This window comes from Meles meles, chromosome 13, assembly GCF_922984935.1.
Source record: "Meles meles chromosome 13, mMelMel3.1 paternal haplotype, whole genome shotgun sequence".
NCBI lineage: Eukaryota > Metazoa > Chordata > Mammalia > Carnivora > Mustelidae > Meles > Meles meles.
This window is the reverse complement of record NC_060078.1, coordinates 83,577,487-83,603,326: the sequence shown is the minus strand read 5'-3', so window position 1 is coordinate 83,603,326 and position 25,840 is coordinate 83,577,487. Positions and strand designations below refer to the sequence as shown.

General features: G+C 50.3%; 1 long non-coding RNA gene across 1 annotated transcript; it reads right to left on the bottom strand.

Moving 5' to 3' along the window:
* Positions 1-22,100: 22,100 nt before the first annotated feature.
* Positions 22,101-25,632, bottom strand: LOC123955452. The gene is made up of 5 exons (XR_006821280.1): positions 25,616-25,632; positions 24,661-24,735; positions 24,388-24,557; positions 22,819-22,897; positions 22,101-22,545 (listed from the first exon to the last, which is right to left on the bottom strand). It is a non-coding gene; the product is annotated as an uncharacterized LOC123955452 (long non-coding RNA).
* Between the last annotated feature and the right edge of the window lie 208 nt (positions 25,633-25,840).

Here is a 25,840-nt window from a genome sequence, read left to right as displayed (position 1 = left end):
TTCTGCCAGAAGAATGTCCCACGGGCAGGGGAGCAGACAGGGAGGCAGACACTCCACTCATAGCTGGAAGCTGGGGCAGAGATGAGGCATCACGACCACAATGGAAAATCCTAGTGACACAGGCAGGTATGTACGTCTCTGTTAAATGTCTGTCCTCATAGGCAGCGAACTCCCCAAGAAAGGAAGGGGTTCATCCAGCCTTACAGCTGTGCCTCCAAGGGCCTGGTGGATTGTCAGCTACACAATGAGACCTTGGACTAATGATTGTTCAATGAACGAATCCAAGAGTCAATGAATGAAAGTCTTCACATGAGCTCTTGTCTGAGTGGCACATAGTCCCAATCAGTTAATACGCCAGAATTTGGGGAGAGACTTGAATTATTAGGCAACTTGAATTATCACCTGTGACCATGAAGACCTCTCAATTCTTGCCTTCTTATGAATGCTGTGGTTTTGTCCAGATAATACATCGCGTGCAATTGCTAGGGTTTAAAATAGATGATACCGACCGAGCAGTGGGCTTGCCAGGGAAAATTCTAAACCATTCCCACACAGCGGGCGCTGGCAAACCGCAGTCTGTAGGCCAAATCCAGGCCATGGGCAAAGAATGAATTTTAACATTTTTTCAATCACGGCGAGAAAATCAGATATTTCGTCACATGTAAAAAGTGTATGAAATGCAAACTTCGGTGTCCATAAATCAAGTTGGATGGGAACAGTCGTGCCTGTGTGTGTATGAGCTGTGTATGGCTGCTTGTGAGTCCCCAAGTCAGAGCTGAGTGGTGTGAGAGCAGGTGTGACCCGCAAAGACTGACATCATTCGCTCTCTGGTCCTTTGCAGAAGTTGCCCAGGCTGCTGGGGTGCTCGCTTCACACTGGCTGGAGAATCACCCCCCTAACACAGACCAGAGGCCTTCCAGGGACAGGTCCTCACACACCTCAACCATCCCCCACGAGACCCCAGCCAGATCCCCAGCAGAAGCTCCCCCAGTTCCCAGCCCCAGGTTCCACCAGTCGACCCTTCACTCTGGTGGCCATAGGAATATCAAAGCTGTCAGACTGGTTCTCCTTCTCCTTCTCCTCCCCAAACCATTCCCATGTCTCCACGTGTTTCACTGACCAAGTGTTTTGCTGACGCCCTCCTTTCTCTCCACCTCACTTCATCACTTTCTCTTTGCTTCTGTGCATCCTATCCTACTGACAGATCGTGACATCGAAAACAGCACCAAACACGCATGACCACACACAGAGTTCTTAGGAGAGACATTTCCCATGAATATTGCTTAATCTAATAACTGTCCCTGTTTTAATACCATCAATTTCCCTCCTGATCAGTGCTACCCATCAGGAAGTATCTTCAGGTAATTAACATTTTTACATTTTTAATTATGAAATCTTTCCTGAGCTAGCAGGGTGTCAGAGATTAGAAGCATCAGGCATCCACGGTGCTGAGATCTGAAGGTTCCCTGCAACCAGAAAATCAACTCGGGCACGGGCCGGGACCCCAGGCTGCGCCGATGCCCATCGCTAAAATGGAAGTGGACGTCGGCACAGAGGAGCTCAGTGCAGGAACTTGTGCTGGGTGGTCGACCTTGCTCTAGAAGTTTGATGCCAAAAGCAAATGTGACTTTTGCAAGGGTGCTCCTGTAGTCAGCCCATCGTGGACCCTTACCTCCGTGCAGAGCCGGGACACCGTGCAGGTAGACTTGTTCCTGACCGCCAAGTCCGCGTTCATGTCCAAACCCCCAGCTCGCCTCTGAAGTCACACTTCAGACGTTTTCCTCCCTCGGCTCTGCTCTCTGCTTCATCATGGCCCTCTCTATCCCGCATCTTGTCAAAAAACTCTCTTTAATACCTTACCCTCTACCAATCAGGAAGTTTGGGCTATTCTCCAATTCATATACTTCTGTAGACACGCACTCCCACGGAAACGTCACAGAAAGCCAGGAAATCAGGACCCGAATGGAGAAGAGAGCCCCGAAGTATGTGCAGCCGTGCTCTACAGACCTGCGGGGCCTTCAGGACGCCCCCTACACCCTACAGGCTCATCTCCGTCTGAAGACCTCCTCGGCTTGGACCCCCGCGGTTTCCTCGGTGTTCTCTGGCCGGTCATCACCACTCTGCACAGGAGGGTCGGAGGACGAGGATGCTCTGAGCTCAGATGGGCTTGTCAAAGACCAGGTCTGATGGAGGGAAAGCCAGAGTCTCCCCACACTGTCTTCTCTCCCTCCTAAGGGACATGGCCCACCCCACAAGCAGGAAACCCTCCATCAACACCCCTGCCACGTCTCCTGTGCTCCATCAGCCAAGTCTCTGCTCAGGACATGACCCTCCTGATTTTCTCCCCTTCGCTCCCACTATTGCTTTCAGACCCCTTTCCCACCCCGGAACAGTGGAGACGTCCCCTGTCTCTGACCCCACCTGCCAGGGCTCCTGAGGCCACGAGGGGCAGCCAAGAGTGACCAGCGCATGACAACGCCTATTTAGGGGAAATGAAAATGAAATGAGAAACACAGGCGTGTTAAAGGGAAGAAAAAGAGCTTTTCCTTAAGCTCTCATGAAAAGGGATGCTTCCCACTGGTTCCTAAAGTATTCAGATCGGGCTGCTAGTCAGGCTGGGGCTATGCCAGGCCAAGAGGCTGATGTACTGACTTCCTAATCTGAGGAGAAAAAATTTAACTTGCCTTTTGCCTGGTCTATATAATCTCCTGTCCCTCAGAATCACTCAGCTACCCCACATGCACAGACAACCACAGATGAGAAGTTGACGACACAGCCACGTGTTCAATTCGCAGCACAAAGAATGTTTGTTTCAGGGTCTCCCCGAGATAAAAGCCCACTGCTGGGAGTCCAAGAGTCTCGCCCCTAAAGACCTGAATGGACGAAAGGAATATAAATGCCCTATAAAAATATACTCCCATAGGACTTCATTTTTATGTCGGTAGTTGAGCTGCTTAGTTGGGATATCAAAAAATACAACTAGTCAGATAAAAAAAAAAAAAGATTTTCCAGAAACTGATTCACCAGTAAGGGCTGGGTTGATGGGGGAAGAGAGTGCTTTTAGGTAGAGTTCACCTCTCCACAGAGTCAGGACTGTTCGGCCACTTTCTGGGAGCAGCCGGGGTGGTCTGGGACAGAGAAAGGCGGGAGACACCACTCCCAGCAGAAGGGCCCACTGTCTTTCCAAACACACCTTCGCAAGCCAGCGGCAATTCTGCCCGCTCAGGTAAGCCACTGGAATTTCAACCACCCATCTAATTAAAGTTTGAAAATCACCCACGACTAATTAAAGTCCCATCACTACCTTCCCTCCCCAAAATGGGCTCGGCTTCACCTTTGGGCCCCTCTGGTTGGAGGTGAAAAGCAAGTCATCGTGGGTCACCTTACTCTGAACATGGGCTGCCAGTGTGTTTTTAACCGCGATTAAATGGTTAGACACCTGGGAGGACGGGTCCCCAGGAAAGCCCGGAGCCCCAGATCGTAGTCACTGTGTTTCATCCTGGGGAGATCACAAGCGTAACAGCACCAGGTCCAAGTTAGAGCTGTCCCCAGGATCTAGACAGCGAGCCTCCCCTCGCCTCGGCACCCGGAACCCGCCTTTTCTAGAGACCATGTCCCATGTCCCAGCATGTCCCGGAAGATAGCTGCACGTTTGTCGGAGAACTTGGAATTCCTGTTGTGGGCAGGCTGATGCCTTTGCCCTAGTTAGTAGGGAACGGTATCCGCTTTACAGCAATGCCTACCTACAGGGCTCCCAAAGAACAGGAACCAAGCCCGAGTCCATCCGCTTGCTTCTGGCCCTCACGAAGCCTGGGTGCGCAAGGCCTGAATGTCAAGGCGAGAAAAACACGTGCATTTAAAGTAAACAAAGCAATTTGAACAATACCTTCCTTCCTAAGAGGCGACGTTTATTCTGGCGTTTTAAAACATGACACTTGGAAATGCGGCTGGGCCGCGTGTTCTGTTCAACTACTGGTGTGAAATTCTAATCAAAAAACTAGAGCGCTCATTCAAAAAAGAAATTAGTGAAAAAACTTTGGTCGTCTCTCATCAGTGAAAACTGATTTAGTTATGCAAATTACTGCTATGAATATTAAACCACTGATGAAAGGTTTTTAATGAAGGGATCTTTTGTTTTGGAAATGCAAGGGTATATGCTTTAATTTCTTGCTAATTTACTGTTCTTTGATAATGTTCACATTTTCCCCAAAGTGGCTTTGCTGATGGGTTTAATACTGTGAATAGAACTACAGACCAACAATACTGGTTTTGACAAGCCTTCCCCTGTGTAACCATACACCGTGATTTGCGGCCCCTTATGCACAATTCTATTAGGGTGAATTTTGTCTACAGGGCTTTCCCTGAAATGAATTCTCATTTTAATGTTAGCCTCCTGCAGTTTTTAATTTTTAATCTGTAATATGAAATTGCAAATTTTACAAACATCATTTGAAAAAGCCACCAGGACAGAACCGAATGCCAAAGTTTACATACTGCCTAATTAGACCGTTATGAGAGGCAGCTTATCAATGTCACGCCAAAGATCATCAAAAAATCCAATTACTAATGTGAAAAACACATATATTTATAGGTTCATTTTGTTTAATTTGCATCCGGTTAGCTCAATAATTGTTTTAAAATTGTATTCAGGCTAATAATTTGGGTTTCGCTCATAACATACCTGGACCGCAAAGGTGATGCCTTGTTGCCCACCGTGAGAGGCCGTGGCCGCCGTGGCTGCCAAGGCAAGGGACTTTCCATCACAGAAAGCTCCGGTCCCCGGGTGCTCGAGAGATAAATCTTTTGGAAATGGAAAGCCCTCACATCCCCTTGCCAAGAAGGCCAGCTTCCTGTGGGTCTTGCCCGTGCATTCTCCAGATAATTAGGAGTAAATGGAAACAGGAAGGGGGAGGGGGAAGGGCCTCCGGGGAGAGGTGGGCAGAGATGTCTACCCCGCGGTGCTGGTCTGAGTCACTCCAGAGAACCAAGAGCAGCTTCCTCAAAGTTCTCTTTCACAGGAAATAGCAACACGTGCGAAAGTACGGAGGACAGTGCCGTGATCCCTGGGTCCCTCCGCCCAGGCTCCCTGCTCAAGTCACAGCTGACCCCGCTTCCTTGGGCCCCTGCCGCCTCCCTCCCTCCATCCTTCCCACCCATTCTGGGCAGCTTGTCATGTCCACTGTAGACGGTTAGGATATACCTCGAAAAAGTAAAATATTTTATTTTAACCTGTAAAATATCATTATCATCCCTAAAGAACACCAACAAGAATTCCTTAACAACATTGCACAGCCAGGTTAAGCTCTACTTTCCGATTGTCCCACAAATGTCCCGACGACTTTATTTACACACACACACACACACACACGTATATATATAGTTCAAGTCAAAATGCAAACAAGTTTCCATGTTCTAATTGGCTGGTATTTAATTTCCACACTTCGCCTCCCTCTCTCGATCTCTCTTCTCTTCCTATCACTATCTCCGTCCTTCTTCCATTTGCGCATCTATTGAAGAAGCCAGGTCACTTGCCCGAACAGTTTCCCTCCTTCTGGATTTTGCTGATCCTAGTCCTGGGGGGATCCTCCCGCTCCCGTTAGGCAAACCTACATCCAAGGTTTGTCTTGGAAATCAGCGGCTGAATCTTCCGCACGTACAAACACTCGGGTTGAACTGTTCTGCCTGGACGACTTCACAGGGGTTCGTGCCTCCCCCGAGAGTTACACGGAAGGAGGATTTTTTTAAATTTACTTCTTTCCTCTTACCAAATGGATATTCAATATAACCGCTAAAAATAATCCAAAAGAAGAAACACAAAAGGATATATCCTTCCATGTGTCTTACAGTCTAGACACAGCATCTGTCTTTCTTGTATGTTTTCACAAAGTAAAATTACACGGCACAATCTGGCTTTAGAAACTGTTTTCTTCACTTAACCAAAGACCTTATACATCGCCGGTTAGATCACTGAACTGTTAGGAGCAATCTTTCCAATTCTTCGTTTTATGAGAGCAGTTTCTCAAAATAATCTGGAGTTTTAGGGAGACTTTCTAAGGCAGATTTAAAAAAATGTTGAGGAACTCCCTGATTTGCTTATTCCACATCTCAATTTCTAAATTAATAAAAGCAGTCAACCTTTTGAGTCTGAATAATGCTTTCTTACAAATTATGAGAAAATAGTGATCTAAGGTTGGCAGTTTTCCCTCACATAAAATTCTAACGCTGCCTCAAATGCTGGCAAGGACAAGTTTCCTGCAACCTCACGCTGCGGGGGTAACCGCCCATCCTCCTTGAGGTCGCCCCGAGCTGAGAGACACGGTGAGACACTGGTCAGCTTTAATTCCTGTTCTTACCCACTGCTCTTTCTGGAACCACCACTTTCCCTCCATGATGCCAGCCATCTGCATCCAGGCTTAGAGTTTGGGAATCTGGGATCCCAGAGAGCATCAGGGGGGACACTGTGGGCAGAGAGCAAGAGGACACTTTGGTTTAAGTGAGGTGGGAAGTAGAAATCACTGTGGCCTCACCTAGGTTGACTTATTTCATCTCAGAGGTGCCCTGAGAAGCCGATTGCTCCTTCCACAGAGGAGAAAAGGAGGCTCCAGGAAGCTAAGAAACTCGCAACAGACAACACAGCTCCGTCCGTTCCTAAACCCGTCCTTCCCAGCAAGCCTCCAGCCCAAGTTCTCGGATATCGAAATCTTCTGCCAGACACGCTGAGGATCCCAAACCCGGTCCACGACGCCATCAGCAGGCCCGTTGGTGGGTAAGGACCAGCCCCTCAAAGTTAGAACAACAGGCACCCACACGGCCCCCTCTCTCCTCCAGCGACCGGTAAATAACTAAGCGAGGGCTGGTCCGAGTAGGAGTTGAAAACACCTGAGAGGACATACAGCTGTGCTGGGAGCCCCTCTAGGAAACCATCCAGTCCCCTGAGGCTCTGGCAACCCTGCAGAGTGGGTGCCGTCCCATTTTAGGGATGGAAAAACTGAGGTTGGACAGCTGCCAACGGTGGGGGAGCTGGCATCCAACTCAGCCCGAGGTGCTTGCTTTCCACCAGCTGCCGCACCCAAGGACACGCTCCCGCATGAGCCCCTGCCGGAGCTCGGATCTGGCTCGGATCACCAGCCGGCAGGTGCCACGCTCTCGGCCTCACACCGCCCACCCCACCAGCAAACCCCAGTCACCTCCCGCAGACCCGGTGGGGGTTGTGCTTCCTGAGAAGCTGGGGGTACAGGCCAACAGCCTGGTAGTGAGGCCCTAGAGGGCGGCACCTCTCTGTGCTGATCAAGGTCGCACTCCCCTGGGTCCCGGCATGGCCCTGGGGAATGAAAGGCGGCCAAGAGATGCCTGCCGGAGATGCCTGTTCCCAGAAGACGCAACAAGACTGCCAACCTCGCTGACTTCGTAGGCGCTGGGCACACGTGTCCAGCTGGCTAGGTGAGCAAGGGCATGTATTCCCATCTGTTCCGGCACATTCCAGCTCACGTAGAACACACCGAGAAACATGGAGAAATACTTGGAGAGTTTGAATAAATTATGATTAAGTCCCAGTCAGCTCATTTGGTCACGACCATTGCTCTTCTCTGCTTGCCTTCCTTCCCTCCTTCTTCCTTTCTTCTTCCTTCCTCCGTCCCTCCCTTCCTTCCTTCCTTCCCTCCTTCCTTCCTTTCTTTTCCTTTCCTCCCTTCCTTCTTCCCTTCCCTTCCCTCCCCCTTCCTTCCTTCCTTCCTTCCTCTCTCTCTCTTTCTTTCTTTCTTTCTTTCTTCCTTTTTCTTTTTCTTTCTTTCTTTCTATGAAATTTTGAACTCCAGGGGCCCCACCATTCGTGGAAGGAGATGTAGGTCGGCAGCCTCCATCCAGCAGGGAGATTGGATCCTGGGAGGCCCCTCCAAAGAGGAGAGAGCTGGCATGAGAACAGGGGGCTGCAGTTCTCCTGTTTCTCCACTGTTCCTTCCCCTTTTCCTGCTTTTCCTTCTACTCATCACATTCTCCTCTGTGCGTGGAAGGCAGCCAGCAGCCGGCCTGTGATGACCGCCCACCTAATACACAAATCCGGAAGGACAAGTAGAAACTCGAATGAGCTCAGCCCTGAGTGCTGTGCCCAGAATGGGGGACTTAATTTCATGCGTCCCAGGAGGCATTTAGGTTTCTGAGGAGGGACGTGACACCCAAAAAGTTCTGTTGGCCAAGGTCTACTCTGGCAGCTACATTCATGACTCATGACATGGAGGGAAGGCGAGGGGCTGGAAGGGAAAAAAGAGGTCACCTGTAGGGAGGCACTGGCCTTGCCCCATCTTTGACCATGAGGGCGGGAGCTGGCAGGGGACAGTGGCAAAGAGGAGGAAGAGGCTGGGGGCTGTGAAACGGCCAGACCCGGCCGCCAGCAGACAGGACGGGTGCATGCCCCTCCCATGGGGACCCTTCTGGGTGAAGGTGGCCTCGTAGAGGGCCTGGCCTGGAAGACGCGGCACCTCGAAATGGACGCAGCTCGTCCAAGGAAGCGGCTGACCTGAGGCGACATTGATGCATTAGGTCGTGGGTGTGAACTCACAAGGCCAGGGAGTGCAAAGCTGCAAAAGACCCTTAGGAAACACCTAGGTTTCTACCCTTTTGCACACATTCCTCCCCATCCCCAAGGCCGCAGAGGTGGGACGGGGCTACAAGGGAAAGGCCGAGACAGCAGGGTCTGCTTCCTGTCCGTCATTCATGCCACCCCACTCCAACACACCTTGCTCTTGGTCGTCGGAGTAAAGGAGTTGATGAAAACATGGGAAAAACGGAAATCCACTTCCAGGTGTAGAGATGGAACCTGGGGTCCAGAGAACACTGACTGCCTCCCCTCCACCGCAGCTGGTTTGGAATTGTTCTAGAACCCCCGAGTGGGCGTGGCCCATGGTCGTTTGGAGATCTGGGGCCCAACTTTCTTGCTCGTTTCTTTACTAAGCACCGTTAGTGGGCCTGCCGGGCCCCCTCGCGGCTCAGAGCTGACAGGAGGCTCCCCGTGCATATCCCGAGACAGGGATAATCCACAAAACCCACGACCGCAGAGAGGGAAGGAAGACCAGGAACAAGAGCAGGAACGGGAGAATTAGGAAGAGGAGATGCTGCAAGAAAGTGGGGGGCAGGGGAGGGGCTTTAGCTCACTTGTTCCAGACTCATTTCATTTTTCTTTTTCTTCCATGTTTTCGTTCCATCGATGGCTTTGCAGAAACCCAAGGGGAGACTAAGCACCGTGGTGCCAAATCCAAGAATCCCACGTCTTCCCCACCTTGGAACCTGTAGACTCGCCAGCTAGCGCAGCCCAGCGGGAGGCGGCGGGACACACCAGGAAGCCCTGCCCCCACCCCTGCCCAAGGCGCTCGGGTCTCTCCAGGACCCAGGGTGCAGAGACCTTCCTTTACAGAGCCAGTAAAGCCTTCACATTACTTTACTGTTTGGCGTTGAAACTAATAACTTTTGTTTTTAATTATGACAGTTTACTGAGCTCTGAGAAGCCCGGGCAGTGATTTAGTCACGGTGAAAATGCAGAAGTAAACAGCCCCCAATCCGCTGCCCAAGAGCAAATGATAAAAATCACTTTCTGTGTTTCCCAAGGAACTCGCCTCGCAGAAGCATCTAATGACGAGGAGACGACTCCAGCCTGGTCATCCACCTTCGCCGCTCCGCACCGGGGGCTCCCCGGCCACACTGAGTGCTGTTGGCAGGGGCCCAGAGGTCTGCTGCGGCAGAACCAAGGGGCTCCTGCTTGGGGAGAGGAGACTCTTGCCCCCTCTGGGACGCGGCCCCCCACGGCGTGGCCGGCAGGCGGCCACTCATGCAACGGCCTCGCCCATTGTCATGGCTTTGATGATGACACCCATTGCCCAAGCAATGAGGGGCAAGTCGGAGCTGGTCGCAGAGCCCAAGAAATGTAAACTCTTATGAACCAGAGAGAGGCCGCCTGGCTTCTGAGGTGGCAATTCTGCCTGCCGCCCACCTGGGGTGCTCGGTGGGATTCGCTTGTGACACGTGAAATTGGGAGTGAAGCCAGAACAAGGCCTCGAAGGGGCGACAGACCAGGGGGGTGGAGGAGGGGGACGCACACAGGGACTGTTCCCAGCAGCACCGGATGGCCATTTGCCCTCTCCCAGTTTTGACGAAAAAGGAAAAGAAGGGATCAGATAGCCAGACGGGTCCAACGGAAAAGACGGAAAATGACTGAAGAAGTCCAGGGATGGAAGAAAACTCAAAGCCAAGCTTCTCCCATCCTGTCCCCGATCTCTGGAGCCCCTTCTCCAGACCAGCTCCCCTCGGGAGCTCCCCTTGCTGGGCTTTGACTCATGGGTTCCCCTCCAGGCCTCAGAACTGCCTTCTAGCTCACAAGGCCTCTCTCTGCCTCTTGCCCTCTCTGCTGCCGCAGAAACTCAAGGACACCTGGACCCCTGTGTCGCCAGCATGGCTGCCTCTGCCCTGCAGGTCCCAGCTGGACCCCAGAAGGTCTCCACCCTCAGCCACCACACCCACTCGTCTCCACCTCCCCCTGCCCCCGGGGTCTCCATAAGGACACAGACTCTGTTAAGGACTGAACACGTGTTGACGCACCAGCCCCCGCTGCTTCAAGTGTGACACTACGCGGAGGCCTTTGAAAAGGTGATTAAGGTAGACCGAAGTCCTCGGGGGGGCCCAGTGCCGCAGGATGTGCGCCGCTGTAAGAAGAGGAAATGTAGACCCTCAGAGACGCCAGGGGTGCACTCGTAGGGGCAAGACCATGAGAGCACACAGCCACAAGGCAGCCATCCACAAGCCGAGGAGAGGGCCCTCAGGAGAAACTGACCCCGCTGACACCGCGATCCTGGATGCCCAGCCTCCAGACTGGGAGAAAACGCATTTCTGTGGTTTCAGCCATCAAAAGCCTTCATAGATTGTTCGGGCAGCTGGAGCAAACCCATAGATTCTGACTACTCCCCAGCCCCTGCCTTCCTAGCCTCCCCACTGACGCCCTACACTCCACTTCCCACCTGTCCCTGCTCCCCAGCAGCCTCCTCCTCCCCAAAGCCTACCTACTCCCCATGGAACGTTCCAGAACACGGTGAAGGGGCTTCTCACTTTACCACTGAACTACTCCCCATGGAACTTTCCAGAACACGGTGAAGGGGCTTCTCACTTTACCACAGAACTACGAAAAGCCTCTGCAGTCCCTTGGCATCTGATTCTGGCCTCCCAGACCAAATGTTAAATTCCTTACGTCCTAGAACCATGGGCTCTATTTCCTCTGCAGCCGGTGTAGAGGTCAGACGCGTCAGTGACTGGGAGGGTCTAGTCCGCACGGAGACAACTGACCAGTCGTAACTGGCATAGTTATACCACGTATATCAACAGTGATAGCAATATATCATCCAGTGTATCAGTACAGTTCACCACTAGACCAGTACCATTAACTACCAGCAGCACACTAGTAATACTCTCAATGGAATATTACTCTTGCTTGTGAGGGTCTCTCTGCCAAGCGCCTTGTATGTATTAACCCATTCAAGCCTCACAAGGAGTCCCTGAGACACCCACCACTATGACTCCTGCTCACAGACAAGGGGTCTGACGAGTCGTCAGTGGTCCAGACAGGACACGAAGGAATGACGAAGAGAGAACCTTTTCTTCTGGGGTCGCAAAGACCCGACATGGAGGGAACCCCCAAAGGGAGCTGTCCCAAGCCCTCCAACCAACAAGCAGGTGAATTCCCAGCTATCTGGAGTAGAGCGCAGTGATGGGCTCCCTGGTGGTCACCTCACGGCCACAGCTGCACTGGGAGACGACGCCAACAGGAGTGTAAAATGCCTCTAAAAAGAACACAAGGCGAGAGTGTGAGGTGGCTGCTGGCTGGCCTTAGTTACGAAAAATCCTGTTCTTAGAAAAAATCCGATTAATTAAAACTTACACAATGTAATTAGCACAACTCTTTTATCTGGGCATACAGCAACATAAATTTGGAAGCACCGTGCTCTGGAAGTGATAGCTGGACAGATCTCTGCCGGTTCAGAAGGGACATTGTAATTAAGCCGTCCCGGGTTCCAAACCCAGTGAGACAGTGCTGGACCATGACACAAAATGCATAACAATGGACACAAAACATTCCTGGAGTTCTGAAGTCAACAGGATCCTGAACCCCACCTGTCAGATTTATCCACCCTGAAAAAAGAGGAATCTTCCACAAAACCCACTGAAATAATGGGTTACGTTCTTCCTTTTTTTAAAAATATCTTTTTATTTTAAGATTTTATTTATTTGCAAGAGAGAGCGATAGTGCGTGTGTAAGCCAGGGCAGGGGAGGGCAGAGGAGGAGGGCGAGAGAGAATGGGAAGCAGACTCCATCTGAGCGCAGAGCCCTACAAGGGTCGAGACCTCATGACCTTGAGATCGTGACCTGAGCCAAACCAAGAGTCAGAGTCTTAACCGAATGAGCATCCCAGGCCTCCCTGGATTACGTTCTTGTAAGAACATTTCATCACGGCGGCGTGTGAATCTCGTGATGTTTTATGAAGCGCATGTATGTGAGGCAACCTGGGGCCGAAGTCATGACATCGCCTCCGTAAGAGATTTGAAAGGAAAACGGGGGAAGCCCATATGGCCCAGATTGCCAATAAGGTTGAGAGTGGCTCAAATAAGGTTGAGAGTCGGGAAAACAACAGCAAACCAGGGGTTAAAAGAAAAAAAAGCTGTTAGAGGAGTCCATGGTCAGGTTCCATCAGCAGCAGTGAATTTTGCGGTTCCTGAGATGCCCGTAATCACTGTTTTAAACAGAGGAAACTCTTGGGTCTCATGTGTACATGTGATTGCAAAGTGTCCCTCTGGTCCCCAGAGGCTGCCCTTGGGAGTGGGGCATCCCAAGACCCACAGGGAATGCCCCCGCTCTCGCTGTGGCCCCGGGCAGCCTCCTCCCCACAGCATCCCGGGTCCCACCCAAGGACAGACTTGCAGTGTGCCGGTCGAACACATGCTGACCAAACCCGATCAGAGTGTTTCCTCCTTCGGAAACCCGGCACCTTCCTCAGGAAGACGAAAGCCGAACAGGACTTTGTGAAACAGGTTCCTAACAAAACAGCAGAGCTGGTTTTGGGTGAGCCAGGAGGCTTTGGGGCTGAACCAGTCGGGGGCCGTCAGCTTCCACGGCAGGCCCAGGCCCTCTCCTGACCCCTGACTGAAACTCCCAGAGCCGACCCCCCTCTGCCCTTGGCCTTGAGCTGCTGGGAAGGGGCAGGGCGGGTGAGAGGGAGGTGGAGGTGGGCGAGGAGCTGAGGAGAGAGAAGACTGAGCCCTTTTCTGTTCTGTAGGAGCTATCGCCTTGAGAACTTCGCTGGGAGTCTCAAGTCACTATTGAATCTGAAACGTTCTATTATCAAAGACTCACTGAGGAAGCTGCATCTCCTCCAATAAATAAAATGAGAACTCAGCTTCATTTGTGTTTCTTTTTCCAGTTAGAGATGTTTTATTGGACTATCAAACACTTACAGGAATGTGCACAAATCACAAGAATTCAGCTCAGTAAATTCCGACAAATGAAATACCGCCTTGCCCCCAGCACCCAGAACAAGACGAGGGCTTTGTCAAGCACCCCAAGGCCCCTCCTGCCCTTTCTCAGCATCCCTTCCATCCAATCCAAGGGTGACCGCAGACCCATAGACTGGCCTCGTCTGGTTTTGAATTTCACAAACAAGGAAGCCCCCAGCACGTGTTCTTTTCTATCTGGCTCCTTCTGCTCGGGGTCACGTTTGCAAGACTCCCACGTGCTGTCTGTGTGGGTGTCCTTCCCCATACCCACTGCGAGTGGCATTTCATTGCCCACGGTTGGCAGATTTTAGAAAGTTTCTTTGCTGGCTGTTCCCAACATCCTGCCTTCATTTGTCTTTGGTCAAAATAAGACTGACTAGGGAGGGTTTTAAACTGGAACAGAAAATGGTCAGCCTGAAGTTAAGAGAAAAATGGGTCAAAACAGTGGTGCAAAATATTAACAACACATACGGGTCTTAATCAACTAGCCCCCGCTTACATACATTCTTTATGTACAGAGAGTGAGAAGAGAGAGGAGCGTGGACCGTTGTGAGGAATCAATGACATAAAATTAGGGGAAGGGAGCGAGAGCCCAGGAAGAGGGTTGGGCACACAGACGCTACCTCTGTTTTCACTAAAAAGGGGCCTAACTAAAAACGTCCATTCAAAACTCTGGGCTAGTCTCTGGGCACAGTCTGGGGGCCAAGGGGAGACACAAGAAGAAAGCACAGAGCTTAGGTGTCAAGAGTAAGGGTGTTGGGGCGCCTGGGTGGCTCAGTGGGTTGAGCCCCTGCCTTCAGCTCAGGTCATGATCTCAGGGTCCTGGGATCGAGTCCCACATAGGACTCTCTGCTCAGTGGGGAGCCTACTTCCCCCAACCCCCCGCCTGCTTCTCTGCCTACTTGTGATCTCTGTGTGTCAAATAAATAAAATCTTTTTTTTTTTTAAAAAAGAGGAAGGGTGCCAAAGTCAAAGACAGCCATAAAATTCCCAACTCGGAAACAGCCAGGCTGCATCATCACAGAAGTGAAATTAACCTCTCGGTGCTCTGGTTTCCTCCTTTGTAAAATGGCCACCGGGGCCAGATGAGAGGGACATGGGGAGGTTGTGGGGGGGGGGGGGGGTGCAAACTTTAAGAAGGAGCTCACTCTCAGGCTGGCGTAAGTGGAGGGTCAGCAGCCCCTGAGAGGGGGCCCTTCCTAAAACTTTCACACCAGGTGCCCTCACCCTGGTCCCGGCCTCTCTAGGGCTAGAGGGCCTGACAGAGGGAGGGCCCTCAATAAAATGGTAACTATGTCAGCTCTGTAACTCGTGAAAGGACACGGTCACGTCCCACAAATCTCTCTCAGTTCAATCTTTCTGCAAAGTTTACCTAGAGAATATTTTCAGCAGCACACAAGTAGAGCTTAGCCAAAGCGGGATCCGTTCCTGTCCGTATCCCAAGGTTATGTCTTCCTGGTGGCCACAGGGAAGCCTGACTACTGAGCTCTTCCCCAGATGCGGGCTCCTCCGTCACTCTGAAGAGCACTCAGGGGCCGCGTGGCCCGTGCGGCGCGGTCTTAGGAAGCCTCTCGGGTACGTTCCCCTGCACGATGACAATACGGACAATACGGACTGTCTTACTCATCTTTGTCACGCGCTGCTCAACACTTAATAAATGTTGTAACACAGAATGGCAGATAGGTCTAAAGTTTTCAAATTAGTAAGTTTACAATAAAGGTTCAAGTTTCCAAATAATAAATTATTATTATTGTTATTATTATTGTTATTATTATTATTCCTAAAGCAGCAGCAAATGAGTTAAGGCAGTTCGTTCCACGGTGAAATGCTGATTCCAAGGTTTCAGGTATCAGTGAGAAGACATTTCTCCCAAGATAGTTTGGAACAGACCAGGGCTTCACTTCATTGAGAGATTTTTCAGATGATAATGGTTTGCATCCCCACCATTCCTATTCCAAAAGCCCTTGGTTTGGGTTGTGCTTTAAGGAGGATCCGTGACTTCAGGAATGGTGCAGACAGGACCGTCGGGGTCTCTGGGACCCTCCCTGGGCACCCTACCACCTGCCAGGGAGCCCATGGCAGCCGGCGCCTTAACCAAGACTGTCCTGGTCCATCCCCCTGGGTCTGCACCCGTCTGGTACAAAGGCGAGGTGGAAACACGGAGCTGTCCAGCTTCTAAAGTCACGTGACTCGGGTCCATCTGGTACCACCCAGACGTTTGGCACCAGCCCCAGCGCGCAGAGCTCGCTTCCGAGGCTGCCCCCGGCCACACCTCCTGCTCACACAGCCGAAGAGCGGGCATTTCCCCACGAAGGGAGCGGTGGCCCGACCTGGTCGCCAGGTGGCGCTGCGGCCCCAGCCATCGCGCTTGGGGGTCTGTGTGGGACTCAAGAGGGGGCGGCGGGGACAATGCAGGGCACAAGCTGGTCTTGGGGGGAGGGTCACTGGGACCCCACAGATGGTGGGGGCCGGCCTGATGGAGGTGACCTGATGTTTTGCTCCTTTAAAAGAAGCGGGGAAAAGCTGAAGTTTTGTTTGAAATGTTGGCAATTAATGTCCTTTAATTTTTTGAATAGAAACCCTTTTTCTGAGGCAGGAGGGGACGTGGCTTGACACAGGGTCTGTCTGCGCAGGCGTGTGTGACCGAGAGCGCTCGCGGCGGGACTGAGGCTGCCAAGGTGCAGGAAAGCACAGGGACCTACATCCCGCGGGAGCCCAGAGCCCACATTTAGCGAGGAGGACCCAGGAATTACCTGTTCAGGAAGGGGATGGGTCTCCACGGGCGTCTCAAGACTTCAGCCACTCCTGCCAAAGAACCTCCTCTGCTCCCCCCAACCCTGCCCAGAGGCTTCCTGATGTTCTGCCTGTTGGAAATCCTTGATTTTAAAAACCTTCCCTTGCGGGAGAGTTTAAACACACACAGAGGTAGTGATAGTAATATAACGCATCCCCAAGCGCCTATCAGCAGCTTCAACATGGATCTTCACGGCCATTGGGTGTCCTCTATGCCCCCAGGACACCGCCAGGCACCTCTGACTCCTACTGGTTTATTTCGGAGCAAATCCCAGATATCATATTTCTTCCTCCATAAATATTGCAGCGTGGCTCTCAAATCGATAAGGACTCAGAGCACAACACCGTGGCCATGGTAATAATACTATTATCACAGCAAAAATAGTTCCTCAGTATCTTCAAATATTCAGCCTGCTCTGATTCCTCCCACGGCCTCCTAGAACTGATGTTAGCAGTTTATCTTTCTAAATCTGGGCCAAAAGAGAACCAAAAATTGCATTTGATTTTTAAAAAATGTGTTTTTTAATTGGGATAAGCACTTCCACATACTGAAATGTACAGATGTTAAGGCTATGGCTTTAAGAGTTCTGACAGATAAAACCACCTGTGTGATCGACACATTAATCAACATATAAAAGGGTTCCTGCACCCCCTGAAAGGTCCCTCCTGCCCCCACCACCCCAGCCCACAGGAAGCTGCTGATCTGAGATCTGACTTCTATCACCGTAGAGATTATGATGTCCCAGAAAGTCCCATCCAGGGACATACAGTATGTCCTCTGTGTCTGTGCAGAGTGTGGACGGTGGCGGTGTTGTTGAGATTGGGTGGGAACGACCCCCACGCCCGCCCCTCCTCCTTTTTCATTCCTTTGTAGTATTTCACCACGCGGACACAGCACAGCCCGTGCTGTGCTGTATGCTGCCAGGAAATACCCTGTGGATGGGTGTTGGATTGCTCCCAGGTTCCGGCTATAATGAAAAAGCTGCTTAGACACGTCCTTTGGTGGCAAGCTGCTTTCATTTTTCTTTGACTGATGGCGAGTTGTGGGATTGCCGGGTTGTGGGAACGACGTCGGTTTAGCTTTGTAAGAACCCATCCAGGAGCCTTCAGCACGGTGGTGCCTCTTAGTTCCCAGGAGCAGCGATGAGCGCTCCATTTGCCCACACACACCCCCTTCCCCGCCCCCAGCATTTGCCGCGCTCGGTCTTTTTCATTCTAGCTGTCCGTGGGCGTGCGACGGTGTCTCAGCGCGGTTTTACTCTGCATTTCCCTGGTGTGCTGGCAACGAGCTCTGGCTCTCTCGGTTTCTATTTTTCTGCAAGTGTCTCCTGCGCTCTTATTGTCACAGGATGTTTTCCTTGGATACAGACGCCCACGGTGGCTGCTTCCTGCCCCGCCCCGCAGAGTGCCCTGCATTTGTGCAGTGCGGCCCTTGGCTGAGGGTCCAGGGCAGCCCGGTGCCCCGGCAATCCACCTTCCTTGGCCTCCCCAAACCCCAGTTGCTGCTTGCTCGGCACTGTGAGGTCACTACTTTCGACGGAGGGGCACCTCCCCGCCCTCCTGCAGGAACCGGGGCTGGACCCATGGAGCTCACATCGTGGGCTTCCTTCTCTCTCAAAGACAGCAGTCCGTGCCGCCTGGAACGAGCAGACAGCTGCCTTACGCAGTGTGTTCCTTTTTTCAGTTGTCGGCAGTGAGAGATCTGAAACCAGTTGACACTGCCCTGGCTGAAGCCCAGGACCTTCTGACCCATCCTTTCCTAAGTCTGTGGATGCCTTCTGCTCTTCGTCTGTGTCCTTGCCCTACACTGAAGAAGCCATGTTCATTGTCCTACAGAGTGTCCTGCAGCTGGGTTTCGCTACTGCACCCCCTGGTGCTGCTTCAGGGCTCCCCTGCCCTGCATGTCTCTGGTCCACGGGGTGGCTCCATCTGGGGACCGAATCCCACTCCAACGTGTTTTTCCCAAACCCTCCGTGCAGAGGTCCACATGGCAGGTGAGTATCTGTGTCTCTTGGTGATGAGTTGCCGTCGACGATCATTGCCCGGATTTGTGTCTTCATTACGGATTTGCACAGTTGTGATCATCTACTAGAGTTTTCTTTTTTTATTCATTTACTATTTGCATCTCTAAAGAGAGACTTTCCATAATCAACTGTGTGATTCACACAAGAAAGGCAGAGAAAAGTGTGATTTCCTCCCTTTCCTTGCCAGAATGGGCATTTCCTTCCAGCCTCTGAAGGAGTCCAACCACGTTCATTCCTTTCTTTTAGTTAGGTGGTCATTGTGAACTGGAGGAATTTCAATGTATTTTAGGTCTTTCCATTCACTGTGGTTATTTACCTATCTATCTGTCTATCATCTATCTATCTATCTATCTATCTATCTATCTATCTATCTATCTACTGAAGATCAAAGTTTACCATCTGTGGAGTGAGGGCGACCCATCCCAGTGACCCCGAGGGCCTTTAGATTGATCTCAGTAGTCGTCAAGGAGTATCCCCGCTCTTCCGTGTGATGACGTGTCCCGACATCATCCTGCCCGGTCCCTGCTCCTCATGGGGGAGGCTAGCATTTGTATAAGAACTTGGGTTCCTTTTAGTGGGAAATGGTGTTAAGCAGCCACAGTCTATGTGGTACGGACATTCCTAACTATTAGGTAAGTTCAAGGTCTTCTCAGGGACTATATCAGGAAATATTACTTTCCTTTCATATTTTTTTTAAAGATTTTATTCTTAAGTAATCGCAACACCCAACATGGAGCTCCAACTCAAAAGCCCGAGATCCAGGGTCGCATCTACTGAGCCAGCTGGGTAACCCTTTTCTTCTAAATTGTAATTTTTTTATTGTGTTTTGTTGGTCACCATACAGTACGCCATTAGTTTTCCATGTAGTGTTCCATGATTTATCGTTTGCATATTAACACCCAATAATACACCATGAATTCATACTGACATATCCCACTCAAAATTTACTTAACGGGGGGCACCCGGGTGACTCAGTTAACATCCGACCCTTGATTTCAGCTCAGGTCATAATCTCAGGGTTGTGAGATGGAACCCCATGCCAGGCTCCACTCCGGCTATGGACCTGGCTTAAGATTCTCTCCCTCTCCCTCTGTCCCTCCCCCCTTCTCTAAAACAAAACAGAACAAAAAAGTTTACTTAATGTCACAAGGAATTGGGCTCAATTTTTGGATGTTTGAATGCTAACAGCCATGGAGCCTCACCCCTGGCTCCTGATCGGCCTCCCATCTGGGGGAGCTGGTGAGAAAATCCAAGCCCCTCTCCCCTCCTTCAAAGCAGCCAAGCCCTGCCACCAGCCCCCTCCTGATGATGGTAAAAACCGAGCCAGCTCCTCTCCGTGCTCTCTGAAGCCACCTCAGACCTGCCCTGTTCCCTACAGAGACCTCAGTATGTGCATCCCTAAGTTGTCACACCCTCTGAAGGGCGGACATCGCATCTTCAGTCTCCGCATACAAACCAAATGCGGGGTGAGGGCCCTCCTGCTTTGGTGGGGTGGCCACGGAAGACTCCACTCTTGGGTTTATATTCATGTCCCTTTACTCTTAGACTGAAAAACCTTCTTGCGGGTGATCTTCACAAAATTACTTCTTTGCTCTATCCTCCTACAAGATGTAAGCTCAGGATAATGGGTCAGTATTACCACCTGTGCAATTGTTGAAAACCACTTGCTGTTCTTACCAGCTCATTTTACTCTTAGGGAATGAAGATCAAGGGTTGTACCATTAAATGATTATTTAAATGACTTTAAATTATTGTTTTCTGTGTGGCTGTGTTGTTGCCTGATAATGCAGTTAGTTTCACTTTAATGTCTACTTTTGGGGTTTTCTGTTTCTTTATCTAATTGGTTTTATATTTATGTAAATACTAGTGTGATCCAAAAGCCAAATCTATCAAAGCAGACGGGTTCAAAGAAATTAGCTTCTTTTCCTGCCCTCTCTCCTTTGTTTTTACATTATATGGTTCGTCTCCCAGTTGTTTCTTTTTATGTATTTATTTTTTTAAAAGATTTCATTTATGTATTTGTCAGCGAGAAGAGAGAGAGCACAGGCAGGGGGAGGCGGCAGGCAGGGGGGTGAAGCAGACTCTCCGCTGAGGAGGGATCCCCATGTGGGGCTTGATCCCAGGACCCCAGGATCACAGCCCTGGTGGAAGGCAGATGCTTAACCTACTGAGCCTCCCAGGCTCCCCTACTATGGGCAGTCTTGAAACTTAGCTAAGCCTTCTCTGTCACAGTATTTAATTTGAAATGACATTCTTTTACTCCACATTTATACTGAAAAGGCAATCAGGGCTCTGACTTTACTTTCCACGTATCTCTTCCTCTTCCCCACCTGTGCTTTGCCTCCATCATCAGCAAATCCCCACTACATCATAGGCTCTTCCTTCAAACTATCATCTAGTCTTAGTTCTGCATTTAAGTCTACATTTATTTATTTATTTTTTTTTATTTTTTAAAAGAGAGAGTACAATAGTGGGTGCGGGAGGGGCAGAGGGAGAGAATCTTTTTTTTTTTAATATTTTATTTATTTATTTGACAGAGAGAGGTCACAGTAGGCAGAGAGGCAGGCAGAGAGAGAGGGAGAAACAGGCTCCCCACTGAGCAGAGAGCCCGATGCGGGGCTTGATCCCAGGACCTTGAGATCATGACCTGAGCCAAAGGCAGAGGCTTAAACCGCTGAGCCACCTAGGCGCCCCTAAGTCTACATTTAATACGCAACGCTGAAACTTATGAAATGCGTCTCAGTCTTTCGTTGTTTGAAGCATATCCCCAGTAGTTTCCCCAAGTCAGGCTAAGACACCATGGCCATGAGTCCTTCCAGGCCCCACGGGAAGTCTCTGCACCCTTCCCCCTGCGGGGCTGTTTACTGGAGGAAACTGACTTCCCGGTGTGTTTCCACGGTTCTCTAGGGAAGTCATTCTCTCTTTCCTTATGATGCATGTACATTCCACTGCAATTCCTCTCTCTGCTACTTCGGTGAGAGGGCTTCTCCGACAGTACTGGGGTTCACTGTGGGCTTTGGGGTCTCATCTGTTTCATTGAATCCCGACTCCCGGCTCCCTACCATGTGTGTCAGCCGCACAGAACTTTCTCAGACAGCTGGAGAGTTTTATTCTTCCCCCACACACTTATCTAAGCAATCCAATGCGTGGCTTTAAATATTCTTTGGCTTTATGACTGACTCTAAAAATTTCACTAACTTGGCTGAGCAAGGATTTATATATTTGTGGAATAAATAAATAAGGAAAACTTTAGAACATGACCAGAAAATTAGGCAAAGGACACAGAAAGACTCTTGCCCCACAGCCAAAAAGATGAAAAGTTTAAATAGGTAAGGAAAAGTGTTCAACCTAACTAGTAATTTTAAAATTCAAATAGAATGCCTTCAGCTTATCAATTAGCAGAGAAATTAACAGAAAATGTAAATGCAAAGAGCCCATGGTAAGACAGGCATTCTCAAGCACTGATCTGGGTAGATAAATTGTTACAACCTTTTTGAAAAGCAAGCAGTTAGATAATATGAAGCAAATATTATTTGATCCAGCAAATAGGCTTCAGGAGCTAGAAACTAAGAACATAATCTGTTACATCAAAACAAGTTTCTGATGTTAATCACAGCGTTATTTGTAATAAGTAAATGTTAAGAAAAAAACTAAATGTTGAAACACAGCTGAAATAGGGTCCTTACGGTGATTGACATTCACCAAGAATGCAAGAGAAAATGTTTAATGATAAGTGAAAGCATAAGAAATAAAATGGAATGTGTATACACAAATATGTTTATTAAGCAAAAGAAACATTACACAGACAAAAACATGATTTTCTTCTGTTCATCTCGGGGTAAATTTTTCTTCCTTCCACATTTGTATATTTTCCAAATACTCTATAATGACAGCATATAGTATTAGCTTCTTAAATTAAAAAAAAAGTTTTTCAAAATTTCTTTCATGGTTTCGATGCCATGTTCTGTTCCAGTTTTGTTTTGTTTTCTTTTTTCCTAACTCAGAGGATAGAGATCACGGTTCTGATTCCCCTTTTCTCCAGGTTAATCCAGGATGAGTACACACGGTTGACGTGGAAACCCACCTCGGCTGGAGCAGGTGTTCATGGGTCTGGGCATAAGCAGGATGCTTCCTCTCCAGGCAGAGTCTTCAATTACCTGTTCTGGGAGTGGCTCGGTCACTCTGCAAATCTCACCTCTTCCTTCTGGCCCAGTGAGCGTCCAGGAGAGAGAAGAGAAGAGTGAGCAGCCCTCAGGCTGGAGGGAGCTGAGCATCTTTGAGGAAGGAAGAGCTCAGTGTTTAGGGCACTGAGGTGGACTGGGATCAAGGAGATCAAGGAGGCAGGAGGTCCAAGGTGTCTTGTGACCTCTTAGGTCCTGGCAGGAGTTTGGAGTCTATCCCAAAAGCAGTTAACAACCTCTGAAGGGCGTTAGCCAGCAAGTCATGTGACCTGGGGGTACCGTGCGCAGCCGCTCACCCCTGTCCGTGGTGATGGCTCCAGAGCTGGTGATGGTCCAGAGCTGAGTCCCAGAGATCCTCAGGATTATGTCAACTCCCTTTCAGATTTATAGAGCATGGGTAAGTGTGGACAGAATTCGAAGGTGGAAAGAGCTGTGGTCTCATACATGCTCGGACCTAGGTGGACCTGACCTCGGGCCCAGGGCACCCGGTGTGGGGAGCAGCTGGGAACCCAGGGGACCCACAACCTCAAGACCACCGGGCCGCTCTCCCACGGAATGCTGGCTAAAGGGCTGGGTGAGAGGCAATTGGGATCTTGCTCAGGGAAGAGGGTCCATCCGATTTGGGGCCCCAGGGAAGAGAGTGCTGACTTAAACCCCCCACTTTGAGGCCCTCCTCTGCCCCGGAGACTGGAAGGCTGGCCTGAGGAGGGGTGACTAAGAGATCTGGAAAGGAAGGGAAGTTGGGAAGCAAGGGGCTCTGGGGATGCGGGGCACCACGACCCCTTCCTGCAGCCTTGGGGGTCACACATGGGCTTGGAGCATCTACCGAGGGTGTTCCCAGAGGGCCAGGGTGGGGCTCAACCAGACTGACCACATGTGTGGGGGCACAGCCTGCCCAGGAGGGGAGCCTGGATGTCCCTGGCCCTCGCCTCCCTCCCTTCACCTTCTCAGGGATTACAGAATATAGTATTTACTGGAACACAGGTGAGCAAACAATGTACATGTTTCAAAGTTGATAAATATTTTTAAACATGCTCCATTTATTGGAAATACGCTCTTCCATCAGGGGATGGGCACAGAGTTGAAGGGGATTGTTGAATGGTCCCTTCTTGGGTGCCTGGGACAATTCCCCAAGTAAATTTCAGGCAAATGAAAGTGACAAGGGGGAGGCACAGGGCCTGGGAGAGGGGGCGCAGGGGCAGGGAACCCCCTAGAGATACTTTCCTGGCCTGAGTGATTTGGACAGAAGTGTGTGAGGGCTCTAAAGACCTGGAAATTGATTCCCTGAAAACTCTTCAAGCCAAAGACTTTTCCCACCCATCTTGGTGACTGTCACTCTAACAGGGTCCCCATTCTACATTCTACTCGAGACTCCGATGGTGTTGAAGCGAAGCTTGGGGTCCAGGTGCCAACCCTGCCAATGGGGCATGGGATTCTTCTCGCAGGACCGAGATCTGTGTTTTCAGTGAAGTCTCAGGTGGTGGGCCAAGCTTCGAAGCCAGCAGAAAGCTCCCCCTCTAATGTTTGCCATCCAACAGTCTAAAGAGGGCAGTGCGGCCTGCCAAGACCCACCACTTTGCCAACCACCCCTGCGTCTTCCCACAGCTTCTGCTCTGTCTAGAGAACCAGCTCCTTGTACTGGGGCGGGTTTGTAAGATTATTTGACAGGAAGTCTGGCACCTCCCAGTTCTAATTAGGCTGCCCCAGGAAGGTCACAGAGCCCTCCCTGATAACAAGCAGTAATTAGAGTGACAAAAGTAGCATTTTATGGGGTTGTTCAGAGATGCACTTTCTGTGGTGGTGGGAAGGGGGGGTGGAAATTAATCCTCTGAAGAAGGTTAATAGCATCCACGCATTTAAATTACCTACATCAGCCTTGTCACAGACAATTAGGAGCTGGAGGTCCTATGCGTGCACACTTCACTCCGAGGAGCTTTTCCACATTCCTGAAGGTGATCTGTCTCAGAGTTTCCACTCAGGAGCAGAAAGGTTCAAACTTCATTCGTCCATTCATTTCAAAGCAACGATGAAATGTCTCGTGTGAACATAAAAATCATATTTTTATGAAACACATCTACTTTTCTTAAGATACTGAGACGAACAGGAATATTTTCTGTTTTTGCAAAAATCTGTAATACCTCATAGAGGAAGACAGCTGGTTTTTCACACTGACTTCTGCATTCAGGAAACTCCACCCTACTGAAAAAAGGAGCCTAAAAAGGACAAAGAAGTTCTGGTGTTCTTATGAACATGGTTTTGATCCCAAGAAACCCCCCAGCCAGATCTCAGACTTCCTCAGGGGTCCCCAGTCCACGCTATGAGAAAGGCAGTTGCTGACCAAGGAAAGCCAAGCTCCATGGGTTGTAGGGTGAGCTGGTGGGGGGGGGGTGACAAGGAGGATATGCATCAGCGTAGCCTGTTCTGGCTCCACTCAGTTCACACCACCTTTTTCCACAGGAGCCTCCCCTTCCCCCCAACCAGGCAAGTGACTCTAGAAAGGAATCCTGCGGTTATTTTAGAAGTCATCCGTTTTGTATCGCACAGGCCCTTTTAGTTGGAGATTTTTTTTTTCTAATAGGAAAATACTGTAAATCTTAATGCACAATAATAGTAGTGATTACAGAAATCATGGCTTCTGGGGCCCGGTGCTCTGCAGCCGTCCGAAAGAAAGTAAAGGGGGGGAGATGTCCCCAGTAGTAATATCCACAGGATTGCTTAAGCAGAGAACACAAAGCATAGAACAATGTGCATATTATGATCTTTTTAGCGTATTTTCGACGGGGACTGATAACATGTATAACTGGGAAAAGACACAAGATATTGCTTATAATTGGTTATCTTTGAGGAGATATGGGAAGTTCTCATAATTTTTAAAAAAATATTTTATTTGTCTATTCGACAGAGATCACAAGTAGGCAGAGAGGCAGGCAGAGAGAGGAGGAAGCAGGCTGCCCGCTGAGCAGAGAGCCTGATGCGGGGCTCCATCCCAGAAGCCTGGGATCATGACCTGAGCAGAAGGCAGAGGCTCAACCCACTGAGCCACCCAGGCGCCCCAGTTCTCAGTTTTTAAATTTCTAACAGTGAGTAACATACTGTGTACAATTGTGTTTATCTGTACAGAAAAGGAGGCAAGAGGGGTTTCCGGGCAGTAAGACCACGTTCCGTTTCCGCCTCTCTCACTCCGTCCCTGGTGGGAGCCCCGCGACTTCCGTGCTCAGTGAGCCCGCACAGCCGCTCTCCTGCCCCGCGGGGCCCGCGCCCTCCCCTCTGGCCCCGCCCTCGCCCCGCCCTCGCCCCTGCCCATTGGTCTGCTGTCGC